This window comes from Amblyomma americanum, chromosome 4 (genome assembly GCF_052857255.1).
Source record: "Amblyomma americanum isolate KBUSLIRL-KWMA chromosome 4, ASM5285725v1, whole genome shotgun sequence".
Classification (NCBI taxonomy): Eukaryota; Metazoa; Arthropoda; class Arachnida; order Ixodida; family Ixodidae; genus Amblyomma; species Amblyomma americanum.
In genome coordinates, this window is record NC_135500.1 from 78348755 (window position 1) to 78361053 (window position 12299).

Consider the following 12299-nt stretch of genomic DNA (forward strand, 5'->3'; position numbering starts at 1 on the left):
GAAACCGAACCAGCGACTCCGAACTAGAACCATGACAAGAGCGGCGCCCGTACTACCAGTGGTCCTACCCCAGCGAAGCGACCACACGCCCAGACCGGAGCCGATGGAGACAAGGCGGCAGCCCCCAGTGTCGAGGAGCCGCCGGCAAAAACGACCCAAGGACGGCGGCCATCCATACGACCACGACCTAATGTGTCGACGGAGAGGAGAACCCTCGACAAACCGCGCCCGCAGCCAGGCCTGGAACCAGCACCGGATGGCTCCGGTGTCAAAGACGTCGTCTAGCCACGCGCTAGACGGGAAGGGTAAGCACCATGTTCCCGGCCTCTTTCTTCTGTATGAAAATGGCTCCTGCGTCCCCCTTCAAAGTCGGTACACTTAACGTCAGGGGACTGGCAATCAAGAAGAAGCAGAGCCAGGTATACCGCATTTTAACTGAGCATGACAATGACGTCCTGGCAGTGCAGGAAACGAAAATTGACGGGGAAGATGAGACCGAGAACATGGTGCGACGTTTCACGTCTAGGTTTTTTGCAGTAGTGGCCCACGCTACAGGCACGTCTGCGGGCTGTGTCATTTTTGTTAAGAATTTACCCGGACTTGAGGTTCAGGGATATATAGCGTGTCCATCGGGTAGGTGTGTTTTGGTTGACTTCGTGTACAACATAACATATTGGCGCATCATTTGTGCGTACGCTCCAAATGCGGTGGATGAAAGGACAGTTTTTTTTAAAACCTACAAAAGTACTTAATTTGTGAGAAATCCTTGATCATCATGGGTGACTTCAATTGCGTTCTGAGAGGTTGTGATAAAACCAGTGCACGGGCGTTTAGGGACAGAAGCACTGAGGTACTCTCAGAGGTTATAGCGACGTGCAACCTCGATGATGTGGCGGAATGTTTAGAACGCCAGCGCTGTGTGAGGTTCACACATTTTCAGCGGTCAAGCCATGCACGGCTAGATCGCATTTATGTGTCGCCGGATGTTATTTCAAAATGCAGTACCTACAGTGTAGTACCGGTATCATTTTCTGATCATTGTTTAGTGGAGTGTGGGATAGGGACAAAGAAAAGAGGAAATCAGTTTTCTTGGGAGATGTGGAAATTAAATAATAAGATCATTACAGACGGCATCTTTAGCAGGAAAGTAAATGAAGAAATCTGCAAATTAGAGATGAGCGGGGAACTGAAAGTATGGCAGCAGTGGGAACTTTGCAAACAGCAAATAAAGATAGCAGCGATCGAAAGGTCAAGCTGTATACCACAAGAGGAGAAGCGTGAGGAAGAAAATCTAAGATCGTTACTGGCTAGACTTCTCGAAAAAGAAAGCGAAGAGCCTGGAAAGTGGATGGACGACATTAAAAAAATAAAACACAAGATTGAACTCTTCGAAGAAGAACGCTATCGTGGCGCGCTTGTGCGGGCTAGTGCGCAAGATGCAGCAGCTGGGGAGACATCGTCAAAACGAGGGCTAGGAATGGAAAAAGCGCATGCTCAGCGAAACCACATTGAAAAAGATTGATTGGGGTGGGGCGTTATCTGGAGAAAGCGCTCATATCCAGCAGGCATTTCTTGAATATTATCAGGTGTTGTTTGCGAAGCAAGAAATGGATGGAGCGCGTTCAAGGAAAAGTTTTTTGGCGCTTTACCGCGATTAGATGACGAACAGAAAGAAAGGTTGGAGCTATCGATAACTGCGTCAGAGGTCGAGCAAGCGAGAGAAAATTTGAACCTTGGAAAATCACCTGGACCTGATGGATTAAGTGCGGCTTTTTACAAAGAATATAAACACGAAATAGTGCCAGCACTGACACCAGTGTATAATGAAGCCTACAAAGTAAATGAATTGCCTCCGTGTTACGGAAAATCCCACTCAGTGTTAATTCCTTAATATGATGACGCAGAAAAGTTACAAGAGGTAACAGCATATCGACCTATCGCACTCACAAACGTAGATTATAAAGTTTTCATGAAGATTTTAGCCCGTAGACTACAGTCAGTTATTCAAGATATTGTCGGTCCTCACCAGACGTATAGGATCAAAGGACGCTTCATTGTTACCAATATTCATAGAGCCAGGTGTGTGCTTGAATGTTGTGATCATAAAAATAGCGGTATAGCCACACTTCAGCTAGATCTTGAGAAAGCATTTGATTGTGTTTCACACGAAATCCTGTTCTGCATACTCGGCCATGTAAATGCAGGGTCCATTATTCGTAAGGGAGTGGCCTTGGCGTACCGGAGCTGCACGACAAGATTAATTGCAAATAAGAGTTTGGGGGCCCCCATCGTCCTGCAGCGTTCGTTGCGCCAGGGTTGTCCCCTTAGCCCACTTCTATTCTGCATTTACAACGAAGCGCTGTGTTTAAATATCATGCAAAATAAAAAAATTCGTGGCTTCCAGCTTCAAGCGGCAGAAGTAAAGCTGCTGGCCTATTGCGGATGATGTCGCAGTGTTCACAGTGAATCGGGAAGGTGTAACCGAGCCCGTAGCATGTGTAAAAGAATTCACCAAAGTCACAGGCAGTAAAGTGAATTGGTCAAAGTGCCTGGGGCTTTGGCACGGAGAATGGCCAACGAAACCCGACCATTTTGCTAACATGTCCTGGGTGACGACCCCAGTAAAGTACTTGGGCGTCCCACTAGACGGTTATCGCGATAGCGAACCGTACTGGAGAGAACAGACGCAAGCCACGCGTGAAAAGGTGGAGAGGTGGAAAGGGCAACATCTGTCAATTTTCGCAAGGGCCACAGTGTGTTCTGTTTTTTATGTCTACGTTGTGGTACGTGATGCAAGTGTTGCATTGTGCAAGAATGAACGTACAGAGACTGCACCGGATCTTTGCCGTTTTTCTGTGGGCTGCGGGCTGGGAAAGATGCAGCCGGACGAATTTGTTTATGCGGGTCAAGGACGGTGGCCTGAGTCTGGGGCACTTATTTCTACGGCAGATTGTAAGCAGATTTTTTTTTGTGCGTGATGTAAGTGATCCGTTTTTGCGCACTGTGTGCCAATTAAGGCTTGGAAATGCACTGCCGGATTTTGTCTCAACCGAAAGTTTATCGGGACGTATATTTGGTTACTTTAGAGAGGTTGTCGCGAGTGTTCGATTCCTATCTGTTCGGTTTTCGTATGAGTATTTGCCTTCTGTTAGCAAGAAGTTGTATAGGGATTTGTGCGATGTAGTTCTTCCACAACCTATGTACAGGGCCGTATACAGTGGAGGCCTGGGACGCGACGTACTTAAGCGTGTGAATGCAATGCGGGTGCCCCCAATTGCAAAAACATTCTTCTTTAAGTTACATACCGGAACACTACCAGTAAAGAAATTTTTGGAGGGGAGGCATTTATTTCTACCTTGGGGATCACATTGTTTAATCTGTAAACAACTGGAGACAATAGACCATGTTTTTTTGCATTGTTGGGAGGGGGTATACTTCTGGGACATCTTGCAGAGGACTTTAAAAAAGGAATTTCCGCTAGACTCTCCTGGAATACAGTACTTGCCTGTAGAGAGTGAGGATGGGACACCATTCGACCTTATTATGCTAATGGGCCTCCGCTGTATTTGGCGCTCCAGAATGGCAGGATATCATTGCGATCCTGATGCACGGCCAGCACGGATCTATTTTCAGGAGTGTATGCATAAGTATACTGAAATTAAGAAACAAGCTCCTGAAGCTCCTGAGTGGCTGGAAAGAGTAGAGCCTTTGGTGGCGCTTAGAGAGTTTTGAGTTTTAATATGACGAAGCCACAACCCACCAGGCGGATAGTGTTAAGTATTGTTCATTGTGCCGTGTAAGTGTATTTGTGTACTGTGGTTCTTGCCGAAGTCAGGAAATAAAGAAAAAAAAGTCGGTGGTTCAGTGGTAGAATACCCGCCCTGCCACGCGGGTGGCCCGGGTTCGATTCCCGGCCGAAGAAGTTTCTTTTTATTTTTCATTCTGGAAGCGACTATTACACAGTTGAACGGCGCTCTTACTGACCTCGAAAGCGCCGGAACGCAAGGCGAGCTTTCAACTTCGTGCAACCCTTCTCAGTAGTGGTATTGTGTGTGTTTCAATGGCCTACTCCACTGGGAGATCAGTACATCCATTCGCTGTCGCTATTGATATAGTATCTGGTGTTTAACGTAAAGCGACACATAGACTATGAGGAGGATGGTGGACGAGTCCACATGCACTTATATCTCCTGGGATTCTTTAATGTAAAGGTAACACCAAAATGTTGCAACAAGGTTGTTTTTTCTTTGTTTTCTTGAAACATGATTGCTCTGTTGAGAGGATTATTTTATCTAACGTCTCAGCAGCATTATTATTTAGCATTCAAATGACCTTGCCGTATACGGCAAGCATATATGCTTAATGCAACATTTAAACTCCACAAATGCAGCATTCTCTAAAATAATGAAATTAGCATGAAAGAGCGTGGATGCCCGCTGATTGTGAAATTGCAGAGCTTATCAGTGTCTTTCAAGGCCCTACATGGAAGGCAACGCCAGAGCTTCACATTACACCACCACCAATACAGCAAGTGGAGGAGGTGGAACGCCATTGAAATACAAGCAAGTTGCTTTCTAAAAAAATATGATGGTGCTTAGCTAGATTATACAGCAATAATCGATGGTGCCATAAGCGATAGAGGTGAGTCGACTGTAAGCAAACTTTTGTAACAAAATAACAGGGTTCTGCATGCAATCTAAGGCAGGCATTATCTAATTGATTTAATTTCAAAGTGCTACTAGTTTAGGAACAATATTACTGTAAAAACCATTGGAAAATTTTTCGGACGCAATTCTTGAAATACATTTGTAACGTTGTTTATAGTTTTGACTCAAAGATTATCACAACACTACAATAGTGTAAAGTTTCTACGGTGAAACTATGTTTATAATAAACAAAGTATTATTTTTAATTCTCAACATTAAATAGCATTTGCAAGGTAAGGTTAGCAAAATGTTTACTTCAAACGTTACAATAACGTTAAAATATGAAGATTAGGCGGGCTTTTTAAAATGATTTTAAGAAAACGAATGTTTCTTTTTTTTTGTCTGCGGATATCGCATTCGGCGAAAGATTTAGTGACTTTTTTCGGGGATTTAATCGCGCAATCTTGTGCGGCCAAAAGTCACTTAGAGTCTATATTGTGTTTTTGTCAATTTGTTTTACAGTTTTTAAAGTGCAAATGGGAATACTTGGAGCAGAGCTTGTGCAAAAAATTTTCGTTAGTAAGAAAGTATGGCGAATTAAATAAGACACTCTGCAGAAAAAAACTAGAAGTTTACGTCCAGGAATTCGGCTGTCATGTTATCGTTGGGTTGTCGCGGTGGATTAAGCGAGATCTTGCAACACATGGCCTGCGTGTTTGTGGCAGCGATGAAAAAGGCGCTTAGTCGTCGCGGTAAGAAATTTAAAATTGGTTTTGGAGGATAGGACATGGCGCAATATCTGTCTCACACATCGGCGGACACCTGAACCACGCCGTAAGGGAAGAGATAGAGGAGGAAGTGAAAGAAAAAAAGGAAGAAAGAGGTGCCATAGTGGAGGGATACGGAATATTTTCGACCATCTGGGGATCTTTAACGTGCACTGACATGGCATCCAGAAATTCTTTTCAATGAAGAAAAAATTCGAAATTCAAAATTGGTATTTGAGGAAAGGAAATGACGCGGCAACTGTCTCGCATATCTCGCTGGACACCTGAACTCCACCGTAAGGAAGGGATAAAGAGGGAGTGAAAGAAGAAAGGCAGAAATAGGTGCATCAGTGGAGGACTGCGGAATAATTTCGACCACCTGGGGATCTTTAACTTGCACTGATATCGCACAGCACGCGGCCGCTTTTTGCGTTTCGCCTCCATCGAAACGCGGCCGCCGCGGTCGGGTTCGAACCGGGGTACTATGCATGAATTTAAGACACTGCCCTGCATGCGGATGATAAAATTACTTAACCAACTAACTCCTCTTAGCTGGTCGTGGTTGTGAACGGATGGTCTACAGATGCGTGGAAGCTAGAAGAGCAATCCCTCAAAGCGCGAAACCCATTCTCAAATTTGACGGTGTGTAACAGTTACTTAAGAGTAAGCTAGCTATTCCTTGCATGCGAAGAATTCTGACAATTTTTGGTTGAAGCCTAATTTCGGAAATCGAATTCGGCGTACTTTCATCGCGTTTTTTTCTGCTTAAATCGAGAAGTTCAATCTCTATATATACCCTTATTTGCAATGATTAATCTTAGAGTATCATTGCAAAGTAACATGTAAGTTTACTGGCACTTATATGACAGTTTTAAAGTATTATTCAAATGTTATGTAATATCTGGAGTGCGGTGACATGGTATAGCACAAGGGCGTTTTTCCAGTTCAGCTATATCGAAAGGCCAGGATTCGTTTCTGTGGCATTGTGATCAGCAAAACAAAATATGCGAAATGTGAACATTCCGCATCAGTGCTAACATTTCTTTCTTCTTCCGTTCTTTTGTGAAGACCTTCCTCGCTGTGGCTATATAGACCATGAACTGCCCGCATACAAGCTTGGTTCTGTTTTTAATCTTGGGGAATGGGAAGGGATAGGATTCTTTTCTCAAGTTTTTATTTTATTAAACAACATATCCTGCGTCTTGAAGAACGAGGCGATTTGATAGGGCATATGAGCTCTCTATGTAATGCGTGAATTAATGAATATGCGCTTGAGGTGAGGGACAAGGAAGCAAAAATATAAGTTCCCTTAAACAGTGCGTTATGCAGGCATTGCGGAATCAGGGTGCACTAGTGCATTCTGTAAAATTAATGGAAGATATCTATAACGTGCGCACAACTACCACAGTCCCCGATTAGGTGAGTAATAGAACTCCGATAAGAAAGTGTACCAGAGAGGGAGACATTATCTCACCAATGCTATTCACCGCCTGTTTACAGGAGGTACTCCGAGGCCTGGACTGGGAACAGTTGGGGTTAAGAGTTAACGGAGAATGGCATAGTGATCTGCGATTCGCTGACGACATTCCCCTGCTAAGTCACTAAGGAGACGAATTGCAACGCGTGATGAATGAGTTACACAGACAGAGCAGAACGGTGTGTTTAAAAATTAACATGAAGATAACCAAAGTACGGTTCAACAGTCTAGCAAGAGAACCGCAGTTCTTAATTGGCAGCGAGGGGCAGGAAGCGGTAAAAAATTATGTCTATTTAGGGCAGGTTTTCACTGGAGATCCGAATCACGAGAGCGAAATAAGTAGAAAAGTAAAAATGGGTGGAGCGCATTTGGCAGGTTCTCTCAGATCATGAATGCTAGTTTATCGATATCCCTCAAGAGAAAAGTATATAACAGCTCTATCTCACCAGTACTCACCTATAGGGCAAAAAGAGGAGGATAACGAAAAAGATCAAACCTAAGTTATGCACAGCGCAGCAAGCTATGGAAAGAAAAATGATAAGTGTAACGTTAAGAGAGAGGATAAGAGCAGAGCGGGTGAGGTATCAAAGAGGCGTTAATGACATCCTAGTCGAAATAAAAAAAAAACGAAATGGGCTTGGGCATGCCATGTAGTGCTAAGGCAAGATAACCGATGGTCCTTAAGAGTAACGGACCGGATTCCAAGCGAATGCAAGCGTATCAGGGGGCGGCGGAAATTTAGGTAGGCGCATGAGATTAAGAAGTTCGCGGGGATAGGGTGGCCATCACAGATGGCACAGAAAAGGGTTAATTGGAGAGGTAAAGGAGAACTCATGCTGATGATGAAGCTGTGCAACAACGAATCGCCGACGTTTAGCGAAAAACATATACCCAGCAGGTGCAGCGATCGAACATCGGCTCATATATGGGCGTGTATCAGTCCAACGGTACTATTGTTGTGTGACCGCTGAGAATTGCAACAAAACTTTCGCGCTTGGCCCATTAAATGCACTGGATAGCACAATAATCTGCAATATAGCTATATAGCAAGCTACGCTAGTGGCGCATTGGCCGGAAGATCCGCGTTGCTACGACAGCTGCCCCTCGACGAAGAGACGCGTCTCTGCTGAAGGCGTTCGTCGCCCGTGTGACCCAGATAGGGACGGCATTGCGCAAATGCACTCGCCACGTGCAGAATCGGCCTTGAGGATGGCATCGTCGGCGTCGGTGGTTCACTGTAATACATCCCAAAAATAAACCCCTTCCCAACAGTGTAAAAATACATGGTCTATTGTTTCAGGCTTTCTGCAAATTAAACAGTGAGAACCCCAGGGTAAAAATAATTCCTTTCCCTCTAAAAATTTTTTAACCGGTAAGGTTCCGGTGTGCAGCTTAAAAAAGAAGGTTTTGGTTCCTGATGGCACCTGCAAGTTTTTAACTCTCTTTAAAACATCTTTGCCTTGGCCTCCACTGTACAAGGCCCTGTACAAGGGCACCGGGAAAACTACATCGCACAAAGCACGGTACAGTTTCTTTCGTTTCACAGTCTACAGAAAGTCATTTGAAAACCGCGCGGAAAGAAACCTTACACTGGCTACGATTTCCCGGTAAAAACCGGTGACCCTACTGTAAACGTCAGCAGTTCCGACTATGTACTCTGGAAGCAGATGCCGCAGCCTAACTTGGCATACGGTACGCAAAAACGGGTCTCTTGTATCCCGAAGAAACAAAAAACGATTGACCAGCTGTCTCAACAACAAATGGCCCAGTCCCAGCCCGCCATCTTGAACCCGTCGGAACAGGTTGGTCCGGCTGCAGCGCTCCCAATCAGACGACCAGACAAAGATGGCGAAAATTCGGTGTAGCTTTTGAATACTTAACCGTGAACAGTGCAACACCTGCATGACGTACCAGAGCCTGCTGATAAAGAACAAGTTGCAAACAGTGGCTCTGGCGAAAATGGACAAGGTCGTTCCTTTCCACTTATCAGCTCTTTCCCGTATCTCTTTAATCTGTCCTGTCCATTACTGTTCACTGTCACGGTAAGCAGCGAGTGGAACGCCCAAGTATTTATCTGGCGTCGTCGTCCAAGGCACGCTGGCAAACCGCTCCGGCGTAGATGCCCACCTTCCGTGCCAAAGTCCGAGGCACTTCGACCAGTTAACCCCGCTTCCAGTAGCTTGGCTGAAATCTCGTACACATTGAACGGCCTCGCTTATGCCTCCCTCGTCAACGGCAAACACAGCAATGTCATCAGCGTACGCCAGAACCTTTACTTCGGCTGCTTGTAAACTGAATCCGGTAATACTTCTGTTTTTCAGTAGCTTCAAACAAAGGGTCTCCACATAAATACAAAATAAAAGGGGGCTGAGGGGACAGCCCTGGCGCACCGAACGCTGCACGCTAATGGGGGCCCCCAGACTCTTGTTAACGATCAATTTCGTCGTGCAGTTCCGGTACGCCAGGGCCACACCCTCGCGAATAACAGAACGAACGTTAACATGGCTTAATACTGCAAACAAAAGTTCATGGGCAACGCAGTCAAAAGCCTTTTCTAAATCGATCTGGAGAATAGCCACCTGACTATTTGTGTCATCACAGGTTTCTAAGTCACTGCGCGCAACGTGAATATTTGTAAAAATAGACCGCCCTTTAATCCCGCAGGTCTGATGCGGACCAACTAAGTGATGAATCACGGTCTGCAGCCTTCGCGCCAAAATCTTCATAAAAATTTTGTACTCAACATTAGTGAGTGCTATCGGTCGGTATGCTGTCACCAGTCGTAATCTGTCTGTGTCATCTGTTTTGGGAATCAGCACAGTATGGGACGACCCATAGGACGGAGGCAGCGCTTTGACTTTAAAGGCTTCGTTAAAGATTACCCTCAAGACCGGGGAAATTACATGTTTAAATTCTTTGTAGAATGCCGCGCTGAACCCGTCCGGTCCAGGCGACTTTCCTGGGTTTAAACTATCTATTGCTTGCTCGACTTCCTCTTGATTTATCTGCTGTTCTAATCTGTCTTTAGTTTCGTCGTCCAGACGCGGCATCTCGGCTAGAAACGCCTCCTTAAATGTGATAACATCTACCGGGTGCGATGCGAAGAGCGCCTGGTAATGCTCGAAAAAGGCTCCTTTGATGTGATCGATGCGCGTTTTTGAAACACCTCCCCATTCTATTTCGTTAATGTGATTTCTTTCGGCACGGGTTTTTTCCAAACCAAGTGCTCGTTTCGTTGGCCTTCCCCTGCAGCCATGTGTTCTGCCCTTGCCCTCACCAACGCTCCCCGATAACGTTCTTCTTCGATTATCTCTAGCTTTTGTTTGGTTTTTCTTATGTCCTCCATCCATTTACCAGGCGCTCGGCATTCCTGTTTTAACATCTTCTGAAGCAGTGTCTTTAGCTCAATTTCCTGTTGTTTTGCTTGATGACGTATACAAGTGGCTCTTTCTATTGCTTTTAATTTTAAAGTTTCCTTAGTGAGCTCCCACTGCTGCCATATCCTCATGTTGCTACTTGGTTCTATTTTTGCTACTTCTTCCCTTACAGCTCGGTTATAAAATTCGTCCTGAAGTAGCTTGTCATTCAACTTCCACATTTCCCATGAAAAACCATTCCCCTTCTTAATGAATCCTATGCAGCATTGAACCAAACAGTGGTCAGAAAATGATACCGGCATAACTACATAACTATTGCATTTAGGTACAGTTTCCGCGGATGCATAAATGCGGTCTAGCCGTGCGTGACTTGTGCCCTCGAATCGTGTGTACCTTACAGCACGCGTTCCTTCAAGACACTCTGCTACATCCTCGAGGTTGCAGTTCACAATCATTCGTAACAACACTTCGGTGCTTTTGTCTCGGAAACCTCGGAGGCTTGTCTTGTCGCGCGCACTAAGGACACAGTTGTAATTGCCCATAACAATCAGCTGTCTGTCAGTGCGAAGCCGTTCTTCGACGCTTTCAAAAAACGCGGCTCGGTCATTAACCACATTTGGAGCGTAGAGGCAAACAATGCGCCAGTCTATGTTACTGAGCGAAAAATCGATGGACACGTGTCGACCCGACAAGCACGAATGATGACCGTGTACATCTATTCCCGGCAACTTCTTAACAAAGAGAATACAGCCAGCCGATGTGCCTACAGCATGGCTAACGACGGCAAAATACCTAGACGTGAAACGTCGCACCATGCTCCCGGTCTCTTCCTCACCATCGACTTTAGTCTCCTGCACCGCCACCTTAAAGAAAGAATTTCCACTAGACCCGTATGGCATCCGTTACTTATGTGTTGAAAATGAGGATGGGGTGCCTTATGATTTAATAATGCTGACAGGCCTCCACTGTATATGGCGCTCGAGAATGGCAGGCTTTCACTGTGACAGAGACGCAAGACCTGCCCGAATCTACTTTCGAGAAAGTATGGACATGTTTCTGGCCATTCAGAAGGCCGCAGCGGAGCCTCCGGAGTGGCTCTCAAGACTAGAGCCACTCTGTACACTGCGTGAATTTTAAGTTGACGAATCCAGACTCATGCTGGCTGACTTCGAGTCGGGTGTACATAGCGTTTGTCTTTTGTTGATTGTTTGTTATGTGCAATTTTCTGTGTCAAAGCCAGGCAATAAAGAAAAAAAGTCGGCGTCGGTGGTTCAGTGGTTGAATACTCGCCTGCCACGCGGGTGGCCCGGGTTCGATTCCCAGCCGACGCACTCTTTTTTGTTTTTATTTTTAAAAACGTCAAGCGCAGCTTTCAATAACACGCTTACCAAGCACAACGCAACAGCGAAGGCACGCAAGCCGTGTAATGTCCCGATGCGGCACGTGGGCTGTGAGGAAGGCGTGTTAGAGAACTGCCCATTTATTTCGATCACCTGGGGCTCCTTAACGTCCAGGTAACATCGGAACGTTACAGCAAGGTTGATTCTTTCGTTTCGGCACAAGTTAATAAATTGTTTGTAATTTCGTTTACTGCTAACGCTTGTGCAACATTGTGTATTAAAGTCAATATATTTTTATTCTCATTCATTCAAATACCTACATATCACCCTTTTACCTAAATAACGCCATTATTGAAGGATGTGACATGAGCCGTATTGGTTAGTGGGCAATAATGAAAGCTATGTAACAAAACTAAAGCGGTGCATGCAAGCTATGGCAGGCATGATCTAACAGATTAATTGCGAAGGACTACTAGTTGAGGCAGAGCTTTACTGTAAAAAATAATGGGGAAAGTTCGCGAACACATTTATCGAAATGTGTTTGTAATGTTGATTTATATTTATGCCTCAAAGATTGCAACGACATTTAGAACCAAGAATAAAAAATGCTAATTTCAGCGATGAAGTAATGCTTATAATAAACAGGGAACATATTTGTTCATAATTAGAATTAATTAACATTTGTAAACCAA

General features: G+C 45.0%; 1 non-coding gene across 1 annotated transcript; it reads left to right on the top strand.

Annotated features, from left to right (window-relative positions):
- Positions 1–11527: 11527 nt before the first annotated feature.
- Positions 11528–11598, top strand: TRNAG-GCC (transfer RNA glycine (anticodon GCC)). The gene has a single exon. It is a non-coding gene; the product is annotated as a tRNA-Gly (tRNA).
- Positions 11599–12299: the final 701 nt, after the last annotated feature.